Source organism: Euprymna scolopes, chromosome 6 (assembly GCF_053919585.1).
Source record: "Euprymna scolopes isolate OS-2025 chromosome 6, ASM5391958v1, whole genome shotgun sequence".
Taxonomy (NCBI): domain Eukaryota; kingdom Metazoa; phylum Mollusca; class Cephalopoda; order Sepiida; family Sepiolidae; genus Euprymna; species Euprymna scolopes.
Window position 1 is genome coordinate 172,632,203 of NC_136487.1, and position 16,678 is coordinate 172,648,880.

The window sequence follows — 16,678 nt, forward strand, 5'->3', positions numbered from 1 at the left end:
CACGAGAAATGCTCATCTAGTTGAAACGACTATCAATAATTTCCTCTATATCTTTATGCCTAAACCTAAACGTAGATTCCATGAACAAAGCTTATCTCTTAGAACTGCACATCTGTGTAACTCTCCTCCGTTTCCCTGTTTTCCAGCTGACTACAAGTCCATCTTCAAGTCCAGCGTAAAAATTTTTTATTTAAACAGTGATCACCACTTATCAAGGCCCGGAAGCCACTCAGGGATAAGGGTTATTGCAAGTACATTACGTTAGTGTGGAGATTTGATGAAGTGTTTATTTAAGGGGGCGGTTCATTAGGAATTTGTTAACATTGGACTTGAAGACATCCAAGTTGTAGTCCGGTGGGAAGCAGGCAGACGGAAATTCTTGATATGCCGTCTTTTTTTAGTAATCCAATTGACCAAATTTCCACTACTAACGATCACTATGATATTTTCCTATTGACTACTGTACCGTAATTAAGCTTTTGACTAAAGTGGGGTCCGGGCCTTGATAAGTGGTGACTCCTTTGTAAAAAACAATATTCTATGAATTAGGTATTAGACGACAAAACATTAGTCGGAAAATTATCGTTAACTGCATTGTACATTATAAAAAGTAGAATATGCATCCGATTAATTACTTTGTGTTTCTGGACGAGAAATACGAAATCTCGATTAGTAAGAATTAACAATTGTAATTAAGTTTATGTAACTATTAAAATGTATAGTTGTAATATAATAACTGCCAGCTAGTATATATATATATATATATATATATATATATATATATATATATATATATATACATATGCATGAAAAGTAGCATGGTTTTGATTAAGCTTAGAAAAGTAAAAGAATTAGTTGTTAAAACTGGAAACGAAAAAGCTAGATATTCTAGTAAAAAAAATAATAAACTTATAATACTGTAGCATTATGAATCTTTTTAAAAATTTAATCGAACATTAGATATAAATTCTCAATGTTGCAATATTATATATTTTAAATTTACCATATTTTTTACTAGAAAATCTTTTCAGTTTCTTTTCCAGTTTTAACAACTAGTCCATTTACTTTTTTAAGGTTAATCAAAACCATGTTACTTTTCATACTCGCGTTTTTCTATGCAACCCGTGATTTCTCCTGGCTTTGATTTGAAATAATATTTTCCTTTTGGTGTTCAACATCATAAGCATTGTAAACTATCAAGTAAAGATTATTGCCAAAGTCTTAAAAAATAAAAGACATAATTAAGTAAAGAAACAGAAAGAAGGGACAAAAAAAAACGAGAGAACCAAAAATAAAGAACGACATCGTAAGCGAAATATTATCAGTCCTAGCACGGCAAAGAACACCGCTTTTTGACTTCTCTATATATAAGCCAAATAAGATGGCATACGAGCGGCATTCCCGCTGTGATTTATTTAGGCGTCGACGACGAAAAAGTTGCTATGGTAACTAAAAGTCAATCAGAAGAAAGTGTCTCTAAAACGTCAATGTTAAAAAAGTTTCTATGATAACTAACAGGTAATCAGAAGAAACCGTCTCTCACGTTCCTTCCTAATTTGGAGAATCTTTGAACACCAGTAATGTTATTAAAACTTTTGTTTTACAGAACGAAAACTGATAATTTTTATTTCGAAATATAGCTGAGAAGGTGGCATATGAACTGTAAATTCTTTTTGTAATTTGTCGCAAAATAAGTTAGCAGTGAAGCTTTAAATCAGTTCTACATGAGTCAAACTAACGCTTAACTATACATTCAAACTACCGTTTTTGAATGATTTATATTTTTATATTGTAGGTTTTTTTTAAAGAAATCTATTAATACTTTATATTATATATTAAAAACATTCTTTATAACTCTGTCTTAGATTCTATCAGTCTTTAATTTCAAATTTGAATTTTTAATGTGATTTATTTTATATTAAATTTTCTTAATATTTATTGATTTTAAGTACATTATAACTAAATAAAAATTATTTTTGGAAATTATGAACTGTAATAACATGAATCTTAATCCAGCGATTTGAAAAAAAAACGTTTTAGTGGATTTTAATAGTGGCACTTAAAGCCTGTTATCTTTTATTTAGTTTAGAAATTATATTCGTTTGCTAAATTATTTCCATGTTGGTTTGTTATCTGCTACTTAAAACTCTAATAAGTCTACGTTTACGTGATGAGGATTGTGATTGATCTTTTAAACACATTTATCTAATTTCTGTGTTTACCATCTGATTTCCCAGTTTGTTTATATAGGGGCTACTGATCGTGTAATTGTGCAGCAAGGGTTGCACAACCCCTAACCTCTTCTGAATCGGCACTGCTTGAATCTAATGGCAAGACGAATTTGAGTGGCAACTGGAAACAATGCTAAGCGGAGAGCACATAGAGTACCTGAAAGTCCGAAAGTATTCACTATGAACATTAAAACGGTTTCTATTTGTCTTTATGATACAATATTTCTCCAGGTTGCAAAAGTAAGTACCGTATCGAGGCTGGAGAGTATCTCTTTCGATTTTGTAATGCAAGGTACTCCTTTGTGCATTAATTCCTACACACAGACTGCTAAGACTGCCTGTATTCTTGCTCTTACGATAAAGGAATTTTCTTGTGTTATAATGTTCCTTGGGTCATGCCTATGTATGATTTTGGTATGTCCATGGCCCGGTTTATGATCACTGCCTCGTACTTGAGACATTTTGTTGTATTATTGTATCATAAAGGATTGTTACGTTGTCGTATCATAAAGGATTGAGTGTTTGATTATCTTATCAGAGTTTATGTCGTTGTGTGTGTGTGACATGCATTTTGAACAGACCTTCTGCCATTTTGTTGGTCTATCCGGAACATCTCGTCTGGGAGGGAGACTGGTACCTGTTTTTGGGGACGAAGATTTATTTCAATCCAAGACAAGAAATTGGTTCTATAGTTTTTTTTATTCACCTTCCAGATCGATCGCAGAAGAATGGAAAGTGAATTTGCCCTGTGTGGTTTCTTCTTATTATTCTAGGTCTTATTTCTACCACGTCAGCGTTCGTACCCCCGCCCAGTGAAGGGGAGGAGCAACGGCGAAGCCGTCCGCTCTCTTCCAAGTCCCAACCAAATCTCCCCGATTTAGCTAACCTGATCACATTACTCACACGCAATCCGATCAGCTGATCTTGACTTCCGGTCTACGTGTCTAACTATATGATTTAAACATCTCCCTTTCTCTCTCTTGGTCCATTCTCTAGCATTTTCACATTGCAGTTATTCTGTAGTAGGTATTTGTCTTTGGGCATGCAAGAGATCCGGCGTATTCGGTCCTGTAAAAATGATTTTTTATCGATGTGTTAATTGTCCTTGAATTCCTGTTGAGCAATGTGTGTAGTTTATGTTGTGTAAAATTTGTGAGTTTTAAGAATAAATGTCTTATTCTATCTTTGTGTTATGGTAGAAGGGCACGAGAACAAAATGATATTCCGCTTTCTGTCATGTCTGTTTGGAGCTCGGTATAAAATATTTCTGAGGATTCAATTAAGCGGAGTGCTTCGTTATAATACTCGTTCACAAATTTCAGCATTTGAGAGATTTTTGGACAAGTGGCACCGATTTGTATTGCTTGGAGTTTGAAATGCGAGTATCTACATGCAGCCATGTCGGTTCACATTGAGATATTATTAGTGCATTCAACGTGAGTATTTTTATTTCATTTAACTAGCGTCAGAAGAAAAAGAAAAAAAGCATGTGAAAATGCTTCACGTGGTCGGACAGAAACAAAAACGAACCAGGTGAGATTGACATGGGGCGCTGCAGTGAAAGCGAGAAATTTTTAAACTGGTGTCGAGACGCCGAGGTATTGTTGGTCGCATAACAAACGAAATTAACAGTTCGAAAAAACAAGAACCAAATATTATTTGAAAAGTATTGGTAATAAAATAATAGATATTAATCGCATATACACTACAGAAGTAAAGAGCTATATTAGTTTGCTAGATAATTTATATGTGTATTTGTGTTGAACATAGACGCTATATAAATTACATGGTGGCACTTGAAATGTAAATTTATTATTCTCTAACGGTTCATACGCACATAGAGAGAAAACATAGAGAGGAGTTTAATAAACACGATATTAAGAGGGTGCAGAACATACATGATTACTTATGTTAGTGATATGTGAGTTTTTTGTTAATTACAACTTACGACTAATTAGGATTATGAGGCCAGAACTAAGGCATATTTGCGAATCATTATGAGTGATTAAAGAAAATAAGAAACTTAATTGTGTTAGCTTTATTTATAGATTCTTATATAAAATGAAATTTGTGTGTGTGTTTGTGTGTGTGACTGTATGTGTGAATGTGCGTGTGAATTAGTTTCCGTATAGACTCTTAAATGGCTGGACCAATTGTTGTGAATTTTTACACAAACGTACTTTAATGAGCCTGACAGTGTTATTTTTTTTCTTTATCAGAATGTCTTCGATGAGTTTCGATAATCGATAATCGACTAAATCCGATAAAAAGGCCGAGTTTAACTAAAGTAAACGCTTTATACAGCCTAACATTACAAGTGCATTTAAAAAGTGCACGAGCAGAAAAGCTCAGCATATAAAGCAAAGAGTATGCTCTTTGATATGACAGGGATGCCTTACAAATGAATGTTTATATTCAGAGTACACCTTATACCATGATACTTGACTTTTGTATTTTTAACGTAAATGCAAGCCATTATCATCGCATAAGTAGAAAAGCTCGATATATAAAATCAACAGAAGGTTTTTTATATGACAGGGTTGCGTGCGAAATAAATGTTTCTGTTTAGAAATCAAAGCAGAATAAATAGTGGTTTTGAGTTAATGGACCAGGAGCATAACATGTAATAGTCATCTATATGCGTACGTGATTTTATCGAACAAACAACCTGCGGAAATATAAGTATGTTTTAAAAGTTGAAGAGAAGAATTAACCTAGACATATGCACAAATTTCAGTCATTTTTTTTAATATCACTTAAAAGCTAAGCAAAGCAATTAAAAAGAATTTATAAACTCTGTAGATATTCAAAGTTTAAAAGAATGTTTCTCAAATATAAAAACACAATTTTTAAAGAAATGAACGATTTATTTTTTGATAAAATTGAAATAAATAACAGTAAAGTCTGGCTGAAAGTAAATATGCTTACACTTAATGTTAATGGAATTTTGAATGGCATAGACACATTGAAAACTCAGACACTAGCAAACACACAGCACAAACATAGACACATGCAAATACATATATAAATTTATATATGTACTAGCATGGGTACCCGGCGTTGCCCCGGTCGACATAAAATTCCGTTTTGAACACACCTATAATACTAAGGATATTAATTATTTTCATCGTGAGTAACGTCAATGCCCCCAAAACACACACATACAACAATTTCAAAAATAGAAGAACAGATAAAAACATGTAAATATAATCGACAAAAAGAAGACGTACGTGATACCTTCTCCGCCAGGTGAGATCCTAACAACAATAAAAAATTATTTCTTTATGAGCGTCCAAAATGGCTACCCTTAAAATATGCGAAAGGAATGCGGTAATATATCGGAGCACACTTACACATTTGCTTTTCCCTATCTCCTCCCTCTTTGCGTCGATGGCCATTCAACAGTCGACCGAAGTAAAAGATTCCTAAGGAAATATCTTTATCTCGAGAAAGTTCTTCCACCCTTAATGAACAGCCGTAAAAAATAAAATAAAAAAAATATTAAGTTTTCTTGAAAATATAATTAACGTTTATTATATTTCATACACACATACACACACACATATTTTACTTTACCAAGGTTTCAGAAAAACATAATATTATAAATTCTCTCTCTCTCTCTCTCTCTCTCTCTCTCTCTCTCTCTCTCTCTCCATATATATATATATATATATATATATATATATATATATATATATATATATATATATAGCATTTCAGCCCGGCGTTGCTCGGGTGTTTGAAGGTTTATGTTAAGCAAAAAAAAATAAATAAATAAAACGGTCAATTTTTTTAAACTCTGGCCCCTATTAATAACCCTTAAAATTTATTGTTCTGGGCTCAAATTAAGTTATTAAGTTGATCCATGTCAAGGAACATATATCTAAAATTTCAAGTGTTTAGACCCAAAATTGTCGGAGGAGTTTGGTAGAGTTCTTAAAGGTCAAATCGTTGAACTTTGACCCCTTAACACGAAAATTCCTGGCCGAAAACCGATCACAAAGATTTTCCCAAATCTCAGTACCATGTATATAAAATTTTTAGTCTGTAGATTTAAAATTGACAGAATTATTGCGTAAGGAATGTACACAGACACACACACAGACACACAAAGAGACGTTCACTTTTATAGATATATACATAATTACTTATATCATGAACATGAACTATAAGTCATGTCAATTTTAACCGTACACATGAAACACAAAAATAACAATCAGGTCAAATAAATATAGTCACCATCTAAACACCTGGAACGGGGCTAGCTAGAGAAGATCGGTAATTTGATGCTATTAAACATATATTTTGTACTAGAAAATTATGAGAAAAATATATAGTTCTTACTTAGCTAACATATTTCGCATTGCTTATAATGAATCTGCAATATTTTCAATCAATTTCCATAAAACCTTCATTCTAAATAAAGGGCTATAACTTTACCCTGTAGATTACAAAAAAACATTCTAACACCTCCCCCCACACACACATATATATATATATATATATATATATATATATATATATATATATATATATATATTTAAAAACTATGCATAAATATTCCAAGAACCATTGACCAGTGGTTTCATTGTATAGGCACAACCTCCTGTGGTTGACGAAAATCCGATACAAATCATTAGCGTCATGCGGAAAAAGGAAAAGAAACATGTGTTCCCTTTTTGTTTTTCCTCTTTCCAAATGACGCTGAATATTTGCATGGATTTTAGTCAACCACAGTAAGGTGTCTCTATAGAGTGAAACCGCTGCTTCGTCTTTGAAATATGTATGCATAGTTTTTAAATATATATTTGTATTTGACTCTCACATTCGCGATCGGGCACTTTATTTGATTTCATTTCATCACATTATGGCACCCTATATATATATATATATATATATATATATATATATATATATATATATATATATATATATATATAACATAAGAATATTACTCTGAATGTTTAGACAATGTGTGTATGAAATAAAACTTTCTTTTTCCGAAAGAAAAGCTGAAAGAATCGTTGAATCTAAACAATGTTGTTTTATCAGAAATAATTCAATTTACTTAATACAATTCCAATTCTCTTGTGTGCAAAGCACACGTTACGCTTTGCAGAATTATATATTCGACTCGTTTTGAACTCTTCGATGCGTAAATGATTTCAAGATAGCTAAATCAAGAGATTTTCGCGTTGAATCTTTTATGTCCACAAAACAAGTATTAGATTACTTTAGAGTGATTTGCTAAGGAATGATACCAGTCTTACATATAAATCCATGTATATATGCATGTCTTTCTTGATGAAGTTAGGTTCATATATGTGTATGTGCATGATTCATTACGAGGGTCATTCCCAAAGAATATGGATCTATTTTTTCTTCTTAAAAAAAATGAACACTTGATTACTACCATTTAAATAATTACCTTTTTGTGCACTAGAATTTATTTTGCTACATAGTCACCACCATTCTCAATTCACGTTTGCCAACAGTGGGGCACTGGCTGTGCATGTGTTTCCGGAGCACGCTTAATCACTTACGACTCAGATGCTGAAATCGAAGCACCAATTCGTTTTAACTGTATTGAAATGAACCAACTTCATAAACATTTTACAGGCGCTAGTGAATGTTTGTCGGTAATTGTTTTGCTTTGTTGTTTTTTGCATGGAGGAATTAAATAACATATCGCTACTTCTGATTCACATTCATGGCATAGGTTCCTTTCTTAGATTCTTAAGCCGTCAATATCTGAATAGAAAAATAACCCTTTCAGGTCACGAATGCATTAATGCAATCATCATAGCAATATAATTTGCAATATCTTCTGATCCCATTTAGCAGAATAAAAAATAAGAGGCGTTTCGGGAGGACGATTCTCTTATTAATCTAATTACCCAATCATTATGAATTTTTAAACTATCTTGCTAGGCGGAATGGTTTAAAAAATATGCTGTTTTTTTTATTTAATTTAATTCAAAATGAGGAATAAAGAAGGTTGATCTTCATTGAAAAAATTCAGATAGATAGTGAAATTTAAAAAAAAAATTATTAGAAAGCAATTACTAATAACACCTTAATTTCAGTTTCATTGAATTATTTGCATGTTTTAAAACCTCCTCATAAAAATTTAAATATTTCTGGCTAAGGCACCAATGAATTCTATTAATTTCAAATCTTATTAAATCCCTTTTTTATGTTAGATCTAAAATCTTACTTATTTACAGAAAAAAAAATCACGCAATACATTTCAATGTAAATGAAACAAAAATTGATAAGCACAAGGTTGAGAATGATTATATTTTATATATTATATCATTTATGTTATTTTCTTAATTTTATTTTGATCTTAATCTTCTTAATGCGTATAACCTTGTGTAATGTTTTTTTTCTTTTTTTTACAAATGAGTTACTCGAGGATATGGATTAATGAGTGTACATTAGTCAAAGGGAACATGTAGCAATCGTTAGTAGTGGGAATTTGGTAAATTGGGTTACTTAATAGGATGGCTCATCAAGAATTTCTTATCATTGGACTTGAACACGACCAATAGTAGTCAGCTAGAAATCAGGAAAACGGAAAAGAGTTCCACAGGTGTGCAGTTCTAAGGAAGAGGCTTTGTTCATAGAATTTACGTTTAGGTTTAGGCACAGATAAGGAGTGGGGGAAATTAGTGATAGTGTTTTCAGTCAGACGAGTGTTTTTCGTGAAAGTTAGGCCAGGGGGGCATAGATTGGAGCTAAGACGAGCACTTGCCATGAAAATAACGATAAAGCAGAGACAGGCTCGCAACGTCTCTTCTGTTAAAAAGAGGTTACAGGGAAAAGAAAAGGGCATCCCTATAGGCTAAATAAGCTGCTTCTAGCAGTTCCTGCGCAGATGTGACAAAAGTCCTCTATCCTAGGACGTATCTATCTTAGGACTCTTACGCAGGTAGAGAATTGCACTAGCAGTGCGATATCTTTTTGATCTTATTTCAGCTAAATCCTCCCAGTACATAAAAAGAGAAACAAATAAATAGACTAAGCAGAATATAATATCAATTCTTCTTTTGTGTTTTGCCAGTATGCAATAGCTTAAACAGATTTATATACTTCCATATTGCAGGGAATGAAGATTAAATATAACTGCAATCTGATCAACAATATTTACTATAAATATATACATGTTTTTTTTTTTCAGATACATTTAATATAATTAATCTATGTTTTTGTGCTGATAATTCCAAGCCGAAATCTAAACGAAATAATTGTAAGAGAGTGATAGAAACACCTAAGACAGATTACTCTGAAACCACCAGAAAACGCATCGAAGCACATAAATTAGGAACCCGGGATTTTTGGAAAATCTACAACAGCGTAGTAATAATAGGCAGTCAACTATTCTCCTCCTATCAAACAATCATGAGGTTGCTTGCACGGGAACTGACAAGGCTACTCTGCTTGCCAGTCGGTTTGCCTCAAACTCCACACTGGACCCAGTACACCACTCCCTCCCTTATTTTCCTTTGCGAATAGACGCCACACTAGACGATTTGAAAATCACCCCTTCTCAGGTACATGCTATTATAAAAAACCCAGACACCTCAAAAGCATGTGGACCAGATCTCATCCCGGCTGTGCTATTAAAAAAATGATCTGCCGAGGTTGCTCCAGTTCTCTCCAAACTTTACAATAAATGCCGAACCGAATCTTGCTTTCCCAACTGCTGGAAAACTGCTTCCGTGGTACCAGTCTTCAAGAATTCTGGTGAAAGAACAGACACACTAAATTATCGCCTCTTAGCCTCCTCCCGCTTATCGCCAAAATAGTTGAGTCCTTAGTTAATCAAGCCCTAGTCCAGCACCTAACAGCTGCAAAACTCCTGACTGACAAACAATATGGATTCAGGCAAGCCCGTTCAACAGCAGATATCATACCTGTAGTTTCTGAACTTATATACGGTTCATTGGACAAAGCAGGGAAGGGTAGAGCGGTAGCCCTTGACGTATCTAAGGCTTTTGGCAAGGTATGGCACGATGGTCTTCTAAGGAAAATTAGATCATATGGAATCACTGAAAGAATTCCGCATGTAATTAAATCCTTCTTTATTAATAGAAAAATCAAAGTTGTCCTCGACGGTCGTACATCTAAACAATATTACATAAATGCGGGAGTACCTCAGGGGTCTATCCTTGGACTTCTATTATTCCTGATATTCATAAACGACCTCCCTGAAAAAATTGTTTCGGAGATGGGTATATTTGCCGATGACAACACTCTCTATAACAGATATGAGAGGGAAACAAATGAACACATATTCAAGGAAATGGCAGAAACACGAGAGGATGAGCTCCAATCTGTAGTGGAATGGGGACAAAAATGGATGGTCACATTCAATGCTGCTAAGACTAAGCTTGTTTCTTTCAATAACTACAAGAAACCTTCTCTATCACCAATAGCAATGGCCAAGAACACATTGCCTGAAAGTACTTCGTACTCCTCGGCTTAACCTTTACAGGGAATATGAACTGGAATAGATACATTGAGAGCATTGCCAAGGCTGCTGCAAGGAAGGTTGGCTCCCTCTACCGTGCTAGAAAACTACTTACGCCTGAAAGTATCCTGTCCCTCTGTAAGGCCACCATTCGACCATGTATGGAGTACTGTTGTCACATCTGGGCTGGTGCATCTGCTGCTTGTCTCTCGCTCCTGGACAGAGTTCAAAAGAGAGTCGCCAACCTGATAAGTCCTGAACTGTCATCTAGGCTTCAGCCTTTGTCCCATCGACGAGATGTTAAATCCCTCTGCCTATTCTACAAATACTTTAATGGTGAATGCTCTGACGAACGGCAAACACTTGTACCTCCTCGACGTAACAACCCCCGACAAACCCGACAACATAGTAAGTCTCATCCCTTTACAGTAGAGATCCCTAGGTGCAAGAAAGCCTTTTACTCCAATAGCTTTTCCCCAGAACGGCAGGTCTTTGGAATTCCCTTCCAGGATTCTGCTTCCCCAACTGTACTGATATGCAGAGGTTCAAGTGTAATGTGAAAAAACATCTTTCTACGCATCTCCCTTCATAATGCCCCTGCAAATTAAGTCCCTGATAGTAGCCCCCTGCTTCAAAGTGGCACTGTGCCTTGTTTGGGGTAAAAATTGAATAAAGAAACAAAAAGAAAACAAATAGTCAATTCACGTTTTATATATTGACATCAAATTTTCCATGGTCTGCTACGAACTCTGATGTTTGTAATGGTCACATAATCTTAGATTCAGAGCACGCAAACAATCCCAAATCTCACTAAATACAAAGATTCTGATGAAGCACAATCAAATCGTTTCTAGAATTAGGGTTAGGAGATTCTTTTCGGCCATACTTGTAGAATTGCCTTGAGTTTTTAATTTCTTATTGAGATAATGATAAACGAAAGAAAGTCACCACGTTGCATTAAAAATAAATCTCTACACGTAAATTAATAGTTTCATAAACACTAGATAGGAAACAGAAGGAATTAATAACACAAAAATAATCGACGTTCGTTCAGCCAGTGGGCGTTTAACATAGAAACTGAATTTAATTCTTGCGTTTCATCTCGTCTCTGATGCTCGTGACATATCTTGAGGAACCTTTTATAAAACTGTGTATGTCCATCGAATATTATTTGGCAAATGTTCAAAGCAAAAAGTCTTTAAAACAATTACACATAAAAATAGCGCTAGCGTAAACTTTGGTCAACCTCATTATCCTAGTTTTGCCTACGTTGTTTATTAGTCTTTACATTCCATGAGGTGCGTTTCAGAAAAAAGGTGGGAGGATTTACTTTTATTTTAACTGAGTTTTATGTACATATTTCCAATAAACTCTTACTGTATTTAACACATTTTTTCTAGGTTATATTTACTTTATTAAGCGGTGGTCTTTTATAAAGAAAATTGATACTAACTCAGTTCTATCAAGTTAAAAACATGTTTGGACAAGCTTCTGAGTTTGATATTTACTACTGATCTTAAATGGAACACAAGTGGCTTCCTGGCCTTGATAAGTGATGACCTTCATGTAAAACAAGTTAAAAACAGTTATATGCCGTTGATTTAGAATTATGGCTTTATAACAACTTGATAATATAACATGAGAAAATTGTGCTCATTTTTGCATTAAATACTAATCCTTATCAATCGGTACTTGTGTATGGGATGTTGCAGCTTACATAACAAATGTCTATATAAAATTTCAGTTAGATGGATCTACTAGTTTCCGCGTAATCTTCTAGAGCAAAGGAAGTGCTGTGCTGACTAATCTATAAATGCCCGTATTCGTTTCTAACTGTGTATCGAACGGATATCATAATACTTAGACCGCTGTCCAATATTGTAACGAGTATCAAATTCCACGCAGATCGGTCCAGTAATTTCCGAAAACAGTCGAACCAACAAACAGAACATAGTCTATTAATGAGGAATATATTCCTTTGTGTCCGCTTTTGACAGGAGACACCTATGGCTGAGATAGTAACATCTCTCGGGAAGGGATATATTGGCTCGATGTAGTTGAGTGGTTTTGGCTACTGTAGTTAGGTAATTAGTAATCGAGTAATTAGGCTAGGTTTAGGGTTAGGGTTAGTAATGGGCAATTAGTTATTAAGTAATTAGTAATTAGGTAATTAATCCTTATTAATCAAGTAAACCGCCATAAAGGATGGATGTTCGTGGTAGTATCCTTCGATGCATGTTTCATCTTTTTCCTAGGCTGATAACCTTCTTCCTATTTATGACTTAGATAAGCCAATTCTATTCTGATGAGGAGGAATCAGGATGTATCCATATTCATTGCCTGACATAGTATACTTCTTTATATTTAATGAATGATAAATATTGAGATATGCCTAAACAGAAACGTTTTAAAAATCTGATACTTCGGGGGGGATTATTGATTTGCGTTAGATTTAGAGTAAAGTACGATAAAATCTTTTTTGCTGAGTTGTAAAAGCGCCCAACATCGATTACTATTCAGATCAAATCAGTTCACATCGTGTTTTTATTGCGTTAAACTGAATGCTGTTATAAACGCTTATTGCGTCCGGGTTAATCAAGTGAAGCATATTTGCCCTCTTCGTAAACATCCGTTTCTAGTTGATTGCATTAAATTAGACTTTATGTTGAATTTGCCTGACAGTGAAGTATTGTATCAAACTATAGAACCACACCGAGCGTTTGTGGACACGCATTGGATCCTTGCAAATACGAATTATCGTTGAAACGTTGATTTGTGTCAATTCAAATCAAATTAATCGTTTTGAAAATGGAGTCGACAACTGTACTATTGCTTCCACATCGTGTCTGTACAGCGGAATGAATATAAACTTTTTGTTATCAGAATGAGATAGAGTGAAATGAAGACACTCGCAAGTGGACAAGTAAATTTCTATGAAGAAAGTAAATACTGTTATATACACGAACAGAGATTGGGAGGTTTTCATTGATTGTAATCTTAAACATTCCTACATTTATAGAATTTATCAATCAACAGTGCGATAACAACTCGCAAACCAATGGTTTCGATCGTTTGTGGTGTATATAAACCGTTATACACAAGTTATTGTCGTCGGAAAACCAAAATACTTTTTGGATACAAGTACTTGATGTTGAGGCATATAAGGAATTTATTAATCGTGACAATTAAAAACATTCATAAACGAATGGAAGATATCTGGAGATTAACAATGAGAAAAAGAACGGCAGACAAGATCATGCATGAACGGGATTATAATTTGTTTTGTTCACATTGTTGAAGTGTGCGAGATCGTTCTCATCCACAGGAGAGTCTTCCTGGAAGCCGCCAGGTTTCGCGTACATCTGCTTGGATTTTCAGGCGAAATTAAAAACGATCTTTTTTCTATCCAGAAGTGACGTATTTTTCTGCAACTTCTGTTAATAACTAACATATAAATTCTGACCTCTCATTTGATGATAACCGCGTTTCCTCATAAGAATCTGGTAATAACAAAAGATAATTGTCACAAAGACAGGAGATGCGTATTGACCATAGTCTTGAAAAGATAAAAACAGAAGGAAAAGATATCCACAAATCTGCGGTTCTTAATAGTAAGCTACTAGCAAAAAGAAGCTGTACTAGAATGAGCTATGAGAACAACAACTTTAATAGTATTACGAGACAAATGAGTCAAACGAATATGGAACAAAAGAAACAGAGAATAGAGCAAGCAATTCTAAAGAACGTCAGCCATCATCGTATTAATATCATCACGCTTATGAGATAGAGGTTGCAGAGAAGGAAATGCAACTTGATTATAAGGAATTGATTTTAAGATACAACCTTTATATATATAAGAATGTATTATAAGGCACAAGCTTATACATACATATATATATATTATATATGTACAAGCTTTATATATATATATATACATATATTTATATATATATATATATATATATATATATATATATATATATATATATATATATATATATATATATATAAGAATTGATTTTAAGGTACAAATTGGAACTTTAGCGAATTAAACGAACCATGCTATTTTGTTTCTTAATCTACAAGTTAATTCAATTAAACTTCTAAATTACACATTTCAAGTGATCCGCAGCAGATAGGCGAGAAGCAACGGCAGAAAAGAGAGTGGTATAATCGGTGAATGGGAGAGTATTAATAAAGAAATGAAACAGAGTTTGGCTTAGAATATAGTTCTGAGGAACACTAATATTGATAGGAAAATAAAATAAAAAGACATATTCCAGAGGTACCTCCAATTATAACAGTTAAAAGATGAGCAGTATAATAAAAACATTAAAAAAACAAGTATACTGACCATTTGAGTTTCTATTAAGTGAACACGTTCGCTGCTAATTACCGTTTCAAAGCGGTTAATAGCTGAAAAGCGATAAACCGGACAATACTTATCAGCAATAGTTTTAAAGATAAGAAAAACAGAGGATTCTTTCCAACATGAATGGAAACATTTTTAATAATTTTGAAAAGATAGTAGAAAGTTCAGAACAGCGTTTGAGAATTACAACAGAGATTTAATAAGTACCAGATGTCTTAAACTGATCCAGAACGGAATGAAACAAAACATCCTTGAGCAAGGGGAAGATATGACTGACACGACCGTAGAAAGTTCAAAAGTGAGACGACAAGGCCAAAAATAGCAAACAATTGAACCAACCGACTTTTTTGTTGTAATTTATTTCGTCCTTTGCGGCTGCACTTCTCTGCGGTAACGTTTTTTATTTTTCATTTTTTCTTCATTTTTACTCCTTTCCGGTAAAAATCTTGTCTCCGGCAACCAAAATATATATGATTTTACGTAATTTGGCCGTTACACTTGAACCGTGTTGTTATACTTCATCTACTCGGGCCCACACGTTATATTATAATGTTGCAAAGGACTAAAAGAAATCCGACTCGGCATTTTTTTAAAGTTCAAATCTAATGCATTTATTCGTAGGTTCCTCCAAGATTAGGCATTTAATTATCTTTCAGAAGTATTTTCGCACACACGTGTTTTATAACGATCTGCCACCCATCTACTGGCTCCCCGCTACCTCACGCAAGCCAAAGCCAGCGTTTTCTCGCTCTCAATATCTCCATCTTCACCAACAATTCTTTTTCTTCTTCTCACATATGTTTTTTACATTCTTTCTTCTTCCTCGAATGTTTTCTTTTTCACTGCTTCTTCTTCTCTTGACGTAAGCGAACACGCATTTGCCAATTTGCATACTTTCTTTAACGACTGCTGGTGGTAACATTTTCGTTACTCAGATATTCTAAGCCTTTTGTTTATTTCTCACACGCGCTCACGCGTGCCATGTCATCAAAAGAGCGCACCGCTTCATTACTAATATTAATTGATGTAAAACTTACCATGGCCCGTCGCAGAAGCTCAAACAAATGAAGAACAAAGAGGCGAATGCGGTTTAGATTGCAAATTACGATAAGGAATGAGGGTTCTAATTTCAAATAGAAGCCACTCAGTAACATCATTTTCAGTGTTATTCGGAAGGCTACTACCAGTAGGACGTCACATAGGAAGCTGTGAAACCTACCGCAAACACATCTTCAGTAGTTAAGCATCTTCCTATTAAAGAGACAATCATTAGATTTCACAAGAAAATCAATTGCAACATGATCAAGAGCATGGTAAGAAGGACTTACTTGAGAAAAAAGATTCATAACTCACAAAAGCGATACTTAGATACTTAAGGTAAAACAGATTTCATTAGTTTAATCTGCGTTATAAGAGTGGGGGAGCCAGACAGAATGGCGGACATGAAATCAACTAAAATCAAAGATTGAGTTTGACTGATAGAGCTGCAATACATTATCAATACTGCTGGATATAGAATCAACGACTAACCAGCCATCGTAAGAATATACACATTAATAGTGTAAGGTGCGGAAATAGTAAACGCTATCTGAGATAAAA

The 16,678-nt window shown here is 34.1% G+C and overlaps 1 protein-coding gene across 1 annotated transcript in view; it reads right to left on the reverse strand.

The window, feature by feature from the left end:
• LOC145278101 (thyrotropin-releasing hormone receptor-like) overlaps window positions 1-16,678 on the reverse strand; it is a 518,816-nt gene that overhangs the window by 284,893 nt on the left and 217,245 nt on the right. The window lies entirely within an intron of this gene.